The sequence below is a fragment of the Ailuropoda melanoleuca genome, chromosome 16 (genome assembly GCF_002007445.2).
Source record: "Ailuropoda melanoleuca isolate Jingjing chromosome 16, ASM200744v2, whole genome shotgun sequence".
Taxonomy (NCBI): domain Eukaryota; kingdom Metazoa; phylum Chordata; class Mammalia; order Carnivora; family Ursidae; genus Ailuropoda; species Ailuropoda melanoleuca.
The window spans coordinates 50,098,485-50,110,690 of record NC_048233.1 but is presented as its reverse complement, the minus strand read 5'-3'; the positions used below and the strand labels follow the sequence as shown (position 1 = coordinate 50,110,690).

At 39.3% G+C, this 12,206-nt stretch overlaps 1 pseudogene; it reads right to left on the bottom strand.

Moving 5' to 3' along the window:
* Positions 1-3,126: 3,126 nt before the first annotated feature.
* Positions 3,127-3,226, bottom strand: LOC117796883 (annotated as a pseudogene).
* Between the last annotated feature and the right edge of the window lie 8,980 nt (positions 3,227-12,206).

Here is a 12,206-nt window from a genome sequence, read left to right as displayed (position 1 = left end):
CTTCATCTAGGAATGGGGATAAAAACTCTTGCCTTGCCCACATCCTGGAGATGCTGTGACCAGAAAGGGGAGAAAGCACACAAACCTTTGTGTGTGTGTGTGTGTGTGTGTTTTAAAGATTTTATTTATTTATTTGACAGAGAGAGACAGCCAGTGAGAGAGGGAACACAAGCAGGGGGAGTGGGAGAGGAAGAAGCAGGCTCCCAGTGGAGGAGCCTGATGTGGGGCTCGATCCCATAACGCTGGGATCTGGGATCACACCCTGAGCCGAAGGCAGACGCTTAATGACTGAGCCACCCAGGTGCCCCTAAACCTTTGTGTTTTAAATCCATCATTTACTCCATCTGCTCAGAACCAGCTCAAATATTAGTAACTGTGCTCTGAGAATCACGTAAAACTTGAAAAAAAAAAAAAGAACTACTTCATTTTTATTAACTGAAATCTTGCCATGATCAGGTCATAAGCTGGGAAAAATTCACATCTTGTTTTAATCAATCACAGGAGGAATATATCTATCCGGAATGGAACTGGCACCACGTCTCAGATTTAAATGTTACTTCTTAGCCTCGTGAGTACCTTTCCTTAATTGTAGGAAATGATAAATGTGAAAAAGAATTCTGTAGGGCTTGATAGCTTGAGGTCAATCATGGTGGTTATTAACCTCGGGAATACATTAGAATCGCCTAAGGGAGATTGAGGAGATTGAAGATCGTACCAATGCTACCAACACCAATTGTATTTCTTGGAGTAGGGCCCAGGCTTTTTTCCGTTCCTTTCCTCTCCTCTCCTCTCTTCTTCCTCTTCCTCTCCTCTCCTCTCTCCTCCTCTCCTCTCCTCTCCTCTCCCCTCCTCTCCTCTCCACTCCTTTCCCCTCCTCTCCCCTCCTCTCCACTCCTCTCCCCTCCTCCCCCCTCATCTCCCCTCCCCTCCTCTTTCCTCCTCTCCTTTCCCCTCCTCTCCTTTCCCCTCCTCTCCTTTCCCCTCCTCTCCTCTCCTTTTCTAGATTTATTTATTTATTTTAGAGAGAGAGAGAGCATGAATAGGAAGGGCAGAGGGAGAGGGAATCTCAAGCAGACTCTGCACTGAGCACAGAACCTGACACAGGGCTCAATCCCATGACCCTGAGATCATAGCCTGAGTCAAAACCAAGAGTCCCATGCTTAACTGACTGTGCCGCCCAGGCACCCCTGGGCTTTTTCTTTTTAATGCAACTAGGTAGGGGTGCCTGGGTGGCTCAGTCAGTTAAGTGTCTGCCTTCGGCTCAGGTCACGATCCCGAGGTCCTGGGATCCAGCCCTGTGTGGGCTCCCTGCTCAGCCAGGAGCCTGCTTCTCCCTCTCCCTCTGCTCCTCTCTCAGCTTGTTCTCTCTCTCTCTCTCCCAAATAAATAAATAAATAAATAAATAAATAAATAAATATCTTTTAAAAAAAGCAACTAGGTAATTTTAATGGGCAGTAAGGTCTATAGGGACATGAAAGCATGAAATGAAAAAGCTGTAACAGTGCTGTCCAATTGAAATATGATGTGAGCCACAAAGGGGACAAACGTGACTTAAAATGTTGTAGCAACCACTATTTTAATAATAAATTTTACATAAGCCAATACATCCAAAATATTATTTCAACATGTCATCAACACAATTATGAATGAGATATTTTACATGTTTTATAGTAAATCTTCAAAATCTTTTGTGTATTTTATACTTAGAACACATATCAATTCAGACGACGCAGACTAGTCATAGTTCCTGGGGCCAATGGCTACTGTTTGGAGTAATGCTGAGCTAGAATATATAACATAAATGTTTTTTGCTTATAAGTCATTGGATGATGGAGTTGCAAGAATTTCTGAATCTTACCAAGACCCTTAGAATGCATGCATTGCTTTTTTTTTTTTTTTACACTTACATGCTTAAATTTGAAATAAAGTTGTTATGACAGTCACTATCTCTCAGTAAAGCTTTTCAGTTTTCACCATACAGGTTTTATACATATATGTCTTGCATATATTTTTTCATTAGGATTATTCCTAGGTCGCTTGTATATTTGCTGCTATCATAAGGGAGAATTGTTCAGTAGCTGGTTATGGAGCCATTGATATTTGTGATACTATCTTGGTCCTGGGCTCCCTTATAATTCTAAGAGTTTGGGGTTGTTTTCCACATAAAGCATCATGCCATATTATCTGCAAATAAAGATAATTTTATTTCCTTCCCCATACTTAAATCTCTTATTTCTGTTTCAGGTCTTATTATATTGGTAAAAACTTATAAAACAACATTAAATACTAGCATCACTATAGGTATGCTTGTTTTCTTTTTAATGTTTTCTTATTGTAATGAGAATGTCTTTAAATGTTTCATTGTTAAAGAATGTTTCTTGTTTCTTTTTTTTTTAAGATTTTATTTATTTATTTGAGAGAGAAAGAGAGAGAGAGCATGAGCAGGGCAGAGGAAGAGGGAGAAGCAAAGCTTGAGTCAGGGCTTGATCCTAGGACCCTGAGATCATGACCTGAGCTGCAGGCAGATGCTTAACGGACTGAGGCACTCAGGCGCCCCTGTTAAAGAATGTTTCTATGTGTCTGAGAGAGATACGCTCAAAAGAAACATTTGGTTATTTGTAATTTTCTAATACTTTTTAAAAACTTTTGAGATAATTATAGATTCGCAGAATTTTGCAAGACAGTAGAGAGGTCTCAGTTTACTCTCCACCTAGTTCCCCAATGGTTATATCTTATGTAACTGCAGGACAATAGCAAAAGCAGAACATTGACATTGGTACAATGTATACTGCTATAGTCATCTTATCCACCTGTGTAGCCGCCATGGCAATCAAGATACAGAATGGTTTCATCACTACAAAGACCTCCCGCATGCCATTCCTTTATGGCCACATCTTTCCCCCGCCCCACCACCATCCCTAGTCCCTGGCAACCATTAATCAGTTCTCTGTCTTTATAATTTTTCTTATTTTGAGAACGTATGGCATCGTATAATATGTAACCTTTTCAAATTGGCTTTTTCAGCATAATGCCTGGCCATCCATTCAAGTTGTTGTATCAATAGTTTGTTCCTTTTTATTACCAAGTAGTATCCATGGTACAGAAGTACCACAGTTTATTTTGTTTCTTAATATGAAACACTTCAGGAATTTGCATGTCATCCTTGTGCAGGGACCATGCTTACCTCTGTACTGTTCCAATTTTAGTAAATTTGCTGCTGAAGCAAGCACTGTACCACAGTTTTTTTTTTTTTTTAACCATTCACCTATTGTAGAACATTCTATTTGTTTCTAGTTTTTGTCCATTACAAAAAGCTGCTGTGACCAACCATGCACAAGTTTTTATGTGAACATGTGCTTCATTTCTCTGAGATAAATGTCCAGGAGTAGGATTATTGGGTCATGGGGTAAGTGAATTTTATTTTTTAAAGAAACTGCCAAAACTACTTTCCAGGATGGCTATGAGATTTCACATTCCCACTAGCAAAGTATGAGAGATACAGTTTCTCTGCATATTCACCAGCATTTGATATCATCACTATTTTTAATTTTAGATTCTAGCATAATTTTAAAAATTAGTGATGGTTTTTATCAAATAAATCTTTTGACATTTACTGAGATAATTTCATGGTATCTCTTATTGGCTCTTTTGATGAATTACATTTTTTTTAAGATTTTATTTATTTATTTGTCAGAGAGAGAGAGAGACAAAGCACAAGCAGGGGGAGCGGCAGGCAGAGGGAGAAGCAGGCTCCTCGCCAAGGAAGGACCCCTTTCCTGGACTCAATCCCAGGACCCTGAGATCATGACCTGAGCTGATGGCAGATCCTTAATCAACTGAGCCACCCAGGCATCCCTGAATTGCATTATTTTATCCTTAAGTTATACTTTGTTTTTCCTCCAATGTTACATTTTACTTTTTTTGGGGGGGGGACAGAATAGGAGAAGGAAGAAGAGGGGGAAACAGGGTCCCACTGGAATCTCCAAAGTATGAGACTGGTAGTACAAAGATGGGAGGCGATGGCTAGGCAGATTGGATGGAAGGCCTCCAAGATTCTTTTTTTTCTGATTTCTAAACTCTAATGAAAACGATATGACATATGTAAGTGCCTAAAACACGGTATTCAGTAAATGTCAGTTGCCTTTCCTAGCAGGTTCTCCATAGGCTAGGTTTTACCTAGACATCATCATCCTTTTCCTTTCCAGGAATGAGACTCAACCTGGGAAACTAGGGCACTGACAGTACAGTAGTTTGGATGATGTGTATGGTTAGCTGGCTCAGTGCAGGGTCTCACTGTCTCCCTGTCCTCCCCACTCCACTCTGCCAGGGATGGGCTGAGAGTGGTTTCCCCAGTGGCGGCCCTGGGGCTAGCCAGCTTTTCCCAGCAGATTCCAAGCATAGGGCTGTGGGTTGTAACTCTCCAGTGCACAGTCCTCTCCTGGTGATGATGCTTATACGGGAGACGCAGACATGTGTGCTGACTTTGCTGGCTGTCTTCAGTGCTCAATCTCTTGGAAATCCACATCATTCACAGCTAGGGTCTGGTCTCTTTCCTGAAGTCCTGCCCAATGTGTGTCAGAGTAGGGAATCACCTTGGAAATGAAGACACCTAGCTGGGAGGCCTTTCCTTCTTGGATGTTAAATCCCAATTGAGCTCCAGGCGGCTTCTTCAGTGTGATGACTGGGGGCAGAAACTGGGTCAACTCATTGTTGTAGCCCTCGTGGCATACCCCCTCCAGAGGAGGAATCCGTGCAGGGGCAGGGAGGCGGGCGGCGGTTCTCACAGGCAAGTAGGAAAACTGCCAGGTAGTCATTATAAAGAATCTGGCTGCCCATCTCCAAGGCCCCAACAGCCGGCCTCAGCCGCCTCAGGCTGCGTTCACTGCCAATTCCACATATATGTTTTAAACGATAAAAATATCAAACAGTACAAAAAGGAACCCAAGGAAAAGTAAGTCTCTTCCCATCACTACCACTGGAACAATCACTTTACCTGTTTCTTGTGTTTTCATCTACTGTATATATTTGTATTTATAGTTATTTATGTATTAGTTTTAACAAGTAAAACGTGTTGATTTGATGCTTACAGATTGTGAAGTGATTACCACAGTAGCATTAGCTAACACCTCCATCACCTCACGTAATTACCATTTCTTTTTTGTGGTGAGAACGTTTAAGATCTAGTCTCTCAGCAACTTTCAAGTATATAATACAGTGTTGTTAACTATAATCACCATGCTGTATATTAGATCCCCAGAACTTAAAACCAGATGTTTGTACACTTTGACTACATCTCCCCATATCCCCTACCCTCTGGCATCCACCACTCTACTCTTGGTTTCTAGGAGTTCACCTGTGAATTTAGATTCTGCGTATAAGTGCTATCACAGTATTTATTTTTCTCTGACTTATTTCACTTAGTGTAATGCTCTCAAGGTCTATCCATGTTGTCACAAGTGGCATGTTCGTGACTGAATAATATTCTCCTATATATATATGAGAATATAGATAGATATCTCTATTCTATATATTCCTATATTCTCTATATAGAATATTCTATATCCTAGAATATTCTATATATTCTCTCTATATATTCTATATATAGATTCTATATATTCTATAGAATATAGAATATTCTATATAGACTCTATATATCTATATCCTCATATAGATATAGATACCTGTATCTATATATAGCTCACAACTTCTTTATCCAGTCATCTGTTGACAGACATCTAGGTTGTTTCCATATCTTGGCTACAGTAAATACATTTCAGGCAGTGAACGTGGGAGTGCAGATAGCTCTTTCCTTTGTTTTCATTTCCTTTGGATATAAACCCAGAAGTGGGATTGCTGGATGATATGGCAGTTCTATTTTTAATTTTTTAAAGTTATTTGAGAGAGAGTGAGAGCACCAGTGGTGAGGGGCAGAGAGAGAGGGAGAGAGAGTCTCAACTCCCTGCTGAGCACAGAGCCTGATATGATCCCGAGATCAGGACCTGAGTTAAAATCAAGAGTTGGATGCTTAACTGACTGCACCATCTAGGTGCCCCTATTTTTAATTTTTGTGGAAACACTATACTATTTTCCATAGTAGCTGTACAAATTTACATTCCCCCCATAGTGCACAAGGTTTCTCTTTTCTCCACATCCTTGTCAACACTGATTATTTCTTGCCTTTTGATGAGAGTCATTCTAACAGGTGTGAGGTGATATTTCATGGTGAGTTTGATTTGCATTTTCCTCGTGATTAGCGATGCTGAACATCTTTTCACGTATTTGTTGGCCATTTGTGGAAAAATATTCAGATCTTCCGCCCACTTTTAATTGGATTGTTTTTGGCTATTGACTCGTATGAGTTCCTTAGTTTGGATATTAACCCTTTATCAGATATAGGCTTTTAAAATGTTTTTTCTTCCATTCTGTAGGTTGCCTTTTCATTTTGTTGATCGCTTCTTTTGCTTTGTAGAAGCTGTTAGTTCGATGTAGTCCCACTTATTTTTTATTTATTTTATTTTTTTTGCTTTTGATGCTTATGCATTTGGTAGCATATCTGAAATATCATTGCCAAGACCAATGTCAAGGAGCTTTTTCTCTATGTTCTTTTTTTTTTTTAAGATTTTATTTATTTATTGGACAGAGGAGAGTGAGCACAAGTAGGGGGAGTGGCAGGCAGAGGGAGAAGCAGGCTCCCCGCTGAGCAGAGAGCCCAGTGTGGGGCTCATTCCTAGGACCCTGGGATCATGACCTGAGCCGAAGGCAGCCACTTAATGAACTGAGCCACCCAGGTGCCCCATCTCTATGCTCATTTATAGGAGTTTAATGGTTTGGGGTCTTAAGTCTTTAATCCATTTTAAGTTAATTTTTGTGGAGAGTGTAAAATAGGGATCCAATTTCATTTTTTCTGGATGTAATTATCCAGTTTTCTCAACCCCATTCATTGAAGAGACTATCCTTTTCCCATTGAGTATTTTTGGCTTATTTTGTCAAATATTAGTTGACCATATATGTGAGGGTTTATTTTTGGGCACTCTATTCTGTTTCACTGGTCTATTTTTATGCAAATACCATACTGTTTTGATTACTATAGCTTTGTAGTATAGCTTGAAATCTGGGGTTCTGCCAGCTTTGTTCTTTTTTCTCAAGATTGCTTTGGCTATTCAGAGTCTATTGTGGTTTCATATGAATTTTAGGATTGTTTTTACAATTTCTTTTTTTTTTTTAAAGATTTTATTTATTTATTCGACAGAGATAGAGACAGCCAGCGAGAGAGCGAACACAAGCAGGGGGAGTGGGAGAGGAAGAAGCAGGCTCATAGCGGAGGAGCCTGATGTGGGTCGATCCCATAACGCCAGGATCACGCCCTGAGCTGAAGGCAGACGCTTAACCGCTGTGCCACCCAGGCGCCCCGAGTTTTTACAATTTCTGTTAAAAATGCCACTGGAACTTCGGTAGGGATTGTATTGAATCTCTAAATGGCTTAGGGTTGTATGGACATTTTAATATTAATTCTTCTGATCCACAAACATGGGGTATCTTTCCATTTATTTGTGTCCTTTTTAATTTCTTTCATTGAAGCCTTATAATTTTCATTGCAAAGATCTTTCTTCTCCTTGGTTAAATTTATTCCTAAGAGTTTCATTGCTTTTGATGCTATTGTGAATGGAGTTGTTTTATTTCTTTTGCACATATTTTGTTGTTATTCTATAGAAATGCAACTGAGTTTTGTATGTTGATTTTGTATCCTGCAACTGTACTGAATTTGTTAATTCATTCTAACAGGGTTTTTTTGGTGCAATTTTTAGGATTTTCTACGTACAAGATCATGTCATCTGTAAACAAGACAATTTTACTTCTTCTTTCCCAATTTGGATGCCTTTTATTTCTTTTTCTTGCCAAGTTGCCCTGGCTAGGACTTCCAGGGTTATGTTGAATGGGAATGGTGAAAGTGGGCACCATGGTCTTGTTTCTGATCTTAGATTGGAGGAAAAGCTTTCAACCTTTCACAGTTAAGTATGATGTCAGCCATCAGTTGTTATGTATGACCCTTCTTACGCGGAGGTGTGTTCCAGCTGTACCCAAGTTGTTGAGAAGATGTTGTACTTTGTCAAATAACTTTTATCTTTTGAGATATGATGTTTACTTTTTTATGATGTCCATTTTATAATTGAGGGAAAGTGAAAGTATGCACACACACACACAAAAAGAAAATAAAAATATTCATGCCACCCAAAGATAATTGCTTTGTCAAGATTTTGGTGTAGGACTTTCCATCTTTCCCCCCAATATTTCCAGACCTCACCTGGGATCCAATGACTAAGGTATCCAGAGTCTTACTTTAGGACTACAGCTAGCATTCCTTCTGTTTGTTTACTACCTATGTCTTTTTATTTTTTATTTTTTAAAAGATTTTATTTAAGTAATCTCTACACCCAACATAGGGCTTGAACTCACAACCCCAAGATCAAGAGTCACATGCTCCACTGACTTAGCCAGCTAGGTGACCCTTTTAATTTTTAAAAATATTTTTTTATTTGAGTGTAGCTGATACACAATCTTGATGAGTTTCCGACGTATAACACAGTGATTCAATAAGTGTATACATGATGCTATGCTCACCACAAGTGTGACTACCATCTGTCACCGGACAATGCTATTAAAATACCTTCGGGGCACCAGGGTGGCACAGTGGGTGAAGCGTCTGACTCTTGGTTTCAGCTCAGGTGGTGATTTGTGGGATTGAGCTCCATGTTGGGCTCTGCAGACTCTCCTTGAGACTCTCTTTCCCTCTTCCCTTACCCCTCCCCCCTGCTCTCTCTCTCAAATCAATCAATCAATCAATCTTTAAAAAAATATCTTTGACTGTATTCCCTATGCTGTGACTTTTATCCCCATGACTTCTTCATTCCATACCTGGAAGCCTGTATCTCCCACTCCCTTTAACCTATTTTGCCCATCCTCCCATCACCCACCCCTCTGGCAACCATCAGTTTGTTCTCTGTATCTATAGTTCTGATTCTGCTTTTTATTTGTTTATTCATTTGTTTTGTTTTTTAGATGCCACAAATGAGTGAAATTATATACTACCCGTCTTTCTCAGTCTGACTTATTTCACTTACAATACCCTCTAGGTCCATCCATGTTGTTGCAAATGGCATGATCTCATCCTTCTTATGGCTGTGTAATATTCCACTCTGTGTGTGTGTAATCTCCCCAATGTTTATCTTTCATTCTAATATGTGGTATATCACATTTATTGATTTGCATATGTTGAGCCATCTTTTCTTCCCAGAGATAAATCCCACTTGATCATAGTATATGATCCTTTTAATGTGCTGCTGAATTAGGTTTGCTAATGCTTTGTTGAGAAATTTGGCATTTATATTCATTGGGCTATTGGCCTGTAGCTTTTTTGTAGTGTTCCTTTTTTTTTTTTTTAATTTGAGAGAGAGAGAGAGAGAGAGAGATGGAAAGCAAACACAAATGGAGGGGAAGGGCAAAGGGAGAGGGAGAAGCAGGCTCCTGGCTGAGCAAGCAGCCCGATGTGGGGCTTGATCCCAGGACCCCAGGATCATGACCTGAGCTGAAGGCAGACACTTAATGGACTGAGCCACCCAGGCACCTTTCTTGTAGTGTTCTTATCTGGCACTGGTATCAGGGTAATGCTGGCATCTTAAAATGAATTTGGGAGTGGTCTCTTCTGCTCAATTTTTTTGAAGAGTTGGAGAAGGACTGGTGTTAACTTTTTAAATTTAGTAGAATTCACCATGGAAACCATCTGGTCCTGGGATTTTCATTGTTGGGAGATTTTTGATTACTGATTCAATCTTCTTGCTTGTTATTGGTCTGTTCAGATTTTCTGTTTCTTCATGATTAAGTCTTGGTAGGTTGTATGTTTCAACGAAGTTATCTTTTCTTTTGGGTTATCCAATTTGTGGGCCTCTAACTGTTTGTAGTAATCTTTATGATTCCTTGTATTTGTACAGTTGTAGTGCCCTCTTTTTCATTTCGGATTTTATTTGAGTCTTTTCTCTTTTTTTCTTAGTCTAGGTAAATGTTTGTCAGTTTTGTTTATTCTTTGAAAAAAGTAGCTCTTAGTTTCATTGATCTTTTTTATTGTTTTTCTGGCCTTTATTTCTGCTTTGATCTTTGTTATGTCCTTCCTTCTGCTAAATTTGGACTTAGTTTGCTAGTTTTTAAAAATATTTTATTTACTTATTTATTTGAGAGAGAGTAAGAGAGAGAGCAAGAGAGAGCACGAGTTGGGAGGGGCAAAGGGAGAAGCAGGCTCCCAGCCGAGTGCAGAGCCTGACATAGGGCTCGATCCTGGGAATCCAGGATCCTGAGTGAAAAGCATTTCTAATCAACTTAGCCATCCAGGCACCTCTTAGTTTGCTATTTTGATTTCTTTTTTGGCCCATTTCTTTTTTGACTCATACTCATTCAGGAGTATATTATTTATTTATTAAAAATTTTTTTTTTTTAGATTGAGTAAACTGGACCCCCAACATGGGGCTCAAACTCATGACCTGGAGATCAAGAGTTGCATGCTCTACTGACTGAGCCAGCCAGGCGCCCCAGGAGTATTTTTTAAAAAGATTTATTTATTTATTTGAGAGAAGGAGAGAGAGAGAGGAAGAGAGAGAGAGAGCGCGCAGGGGGAAGGGCAGATGGAGAGAGAGAATCTCAAGTAGACTCCCCACTGACATGGGGCTCTATCTCACGACCTTGAGATCATGACTGGAGACGAAATCGAGACTTGGATGCTTAACTGACTGAGCCACCCAGGCACCCCAGGAGTATTTTATTTAATTTCAACATATTTGCTAATTTTTCAGTTTTCTTCCTGTTATTGATTTCTAGTTTCACATCATTGGGGTCAGAAAAGATACTTGGTATGATTTCAATCTTCTTAAATTTGCTAAGACCTGTTCTGTGACTTATCACATGATCTCTCCTGGAGAATGTTCTGTGTGCACTTGACAGGAATGTGTGCTCTGCTGCTCTTGGATGCAATGTTCTGCGAATGTCTGTTAGGTCCATTTGGTCTAAAGTGTCATTCGCGTCCATTGTTTCATTATTGATTTCCTGTCCGGATGATCTATCCATTGTTGAAAGTGTGGTATTGAAGTCCCCAACCATTATTATATTGTCTATTTCCACCTTTGGATCTGTTAGTATTTGCTTAATATAATTGGGTGCTCTAATGTTGGGTGCATATATATTTAAGCTTATCTTCTTGATGAATTATCCCTTTATCATTATATAATGCTCTTCTTTGTCTCTTGTTACTGTTTTGGGTTTAAAGTCTATTTTGTCTAATATAAGAATAGCTACCCTGCTCTCTTTAGGTTTCCATCTACATGGAATATCTTTCTCCAACCCTTCCCTTTGAGCCTATGTGTGTCCTTACAGTTGAAATGAGTTTCCTGTAGGCACCACATAGTTGGGTCTTCTTTTTTTTTATTTTAATTTTAAAAATTTTTAAAAAGTTTATTTATTTTTAAAAAGAGTTATTTATTTATTTTAGAGAGAGAGAATGAAAGCAAGTGGGGGAGGGGCACAGGGAGAGACTCTTCAAGCAGACTCCCTGCTGAGCAGGGAGATGGACTTGGGGCTTGATCTCACAACCCATGAGATCATGACCTGAGCCGAAACCAAGAGTCAGATGTTCAACCTACTGAGCCACCCAGGCACCTCTGTATACTTTTAAGTAATATCTACACCAAGGTGGGGCTTCAACTCATGACCCTGAGATCAAGAGTTGTATGCTCTTCCAACTGAGCAACCAGGTGTACCAGGTCTTGTGTTTTTTTTTTTTTTTTTTTTTTTTTAAATCTATCCAGCCACTCCATGCCTTTTGGTTGGAGAATTTAACCATTTACCTTCAGAGTAATTATTGATAGGTAAGGACTTACTAATGCATCTTAGTAATGGTTTTCTGGCTATTTTATAGTTCATTGGTTCCTTTCTTCCTCTCTTGCTGCCTTCCTTTGTGAAATGATGCTTTTCCTTAGTGGTATGTTTTGATTCCCTTCTTTTTATCTTTTGTGAATCTACTGTAGGTTTTTGCTTTGTGGTTATCATGAGGCTTACATAAAACATCATATAGATAGAACAGTCCATTTTCTGCTAATAACAACTTAACTTTGGTTGCACAGAAAATCTTTACCCTTTTGCTCTCCTCCTTTTTTGTTTTTGATGTC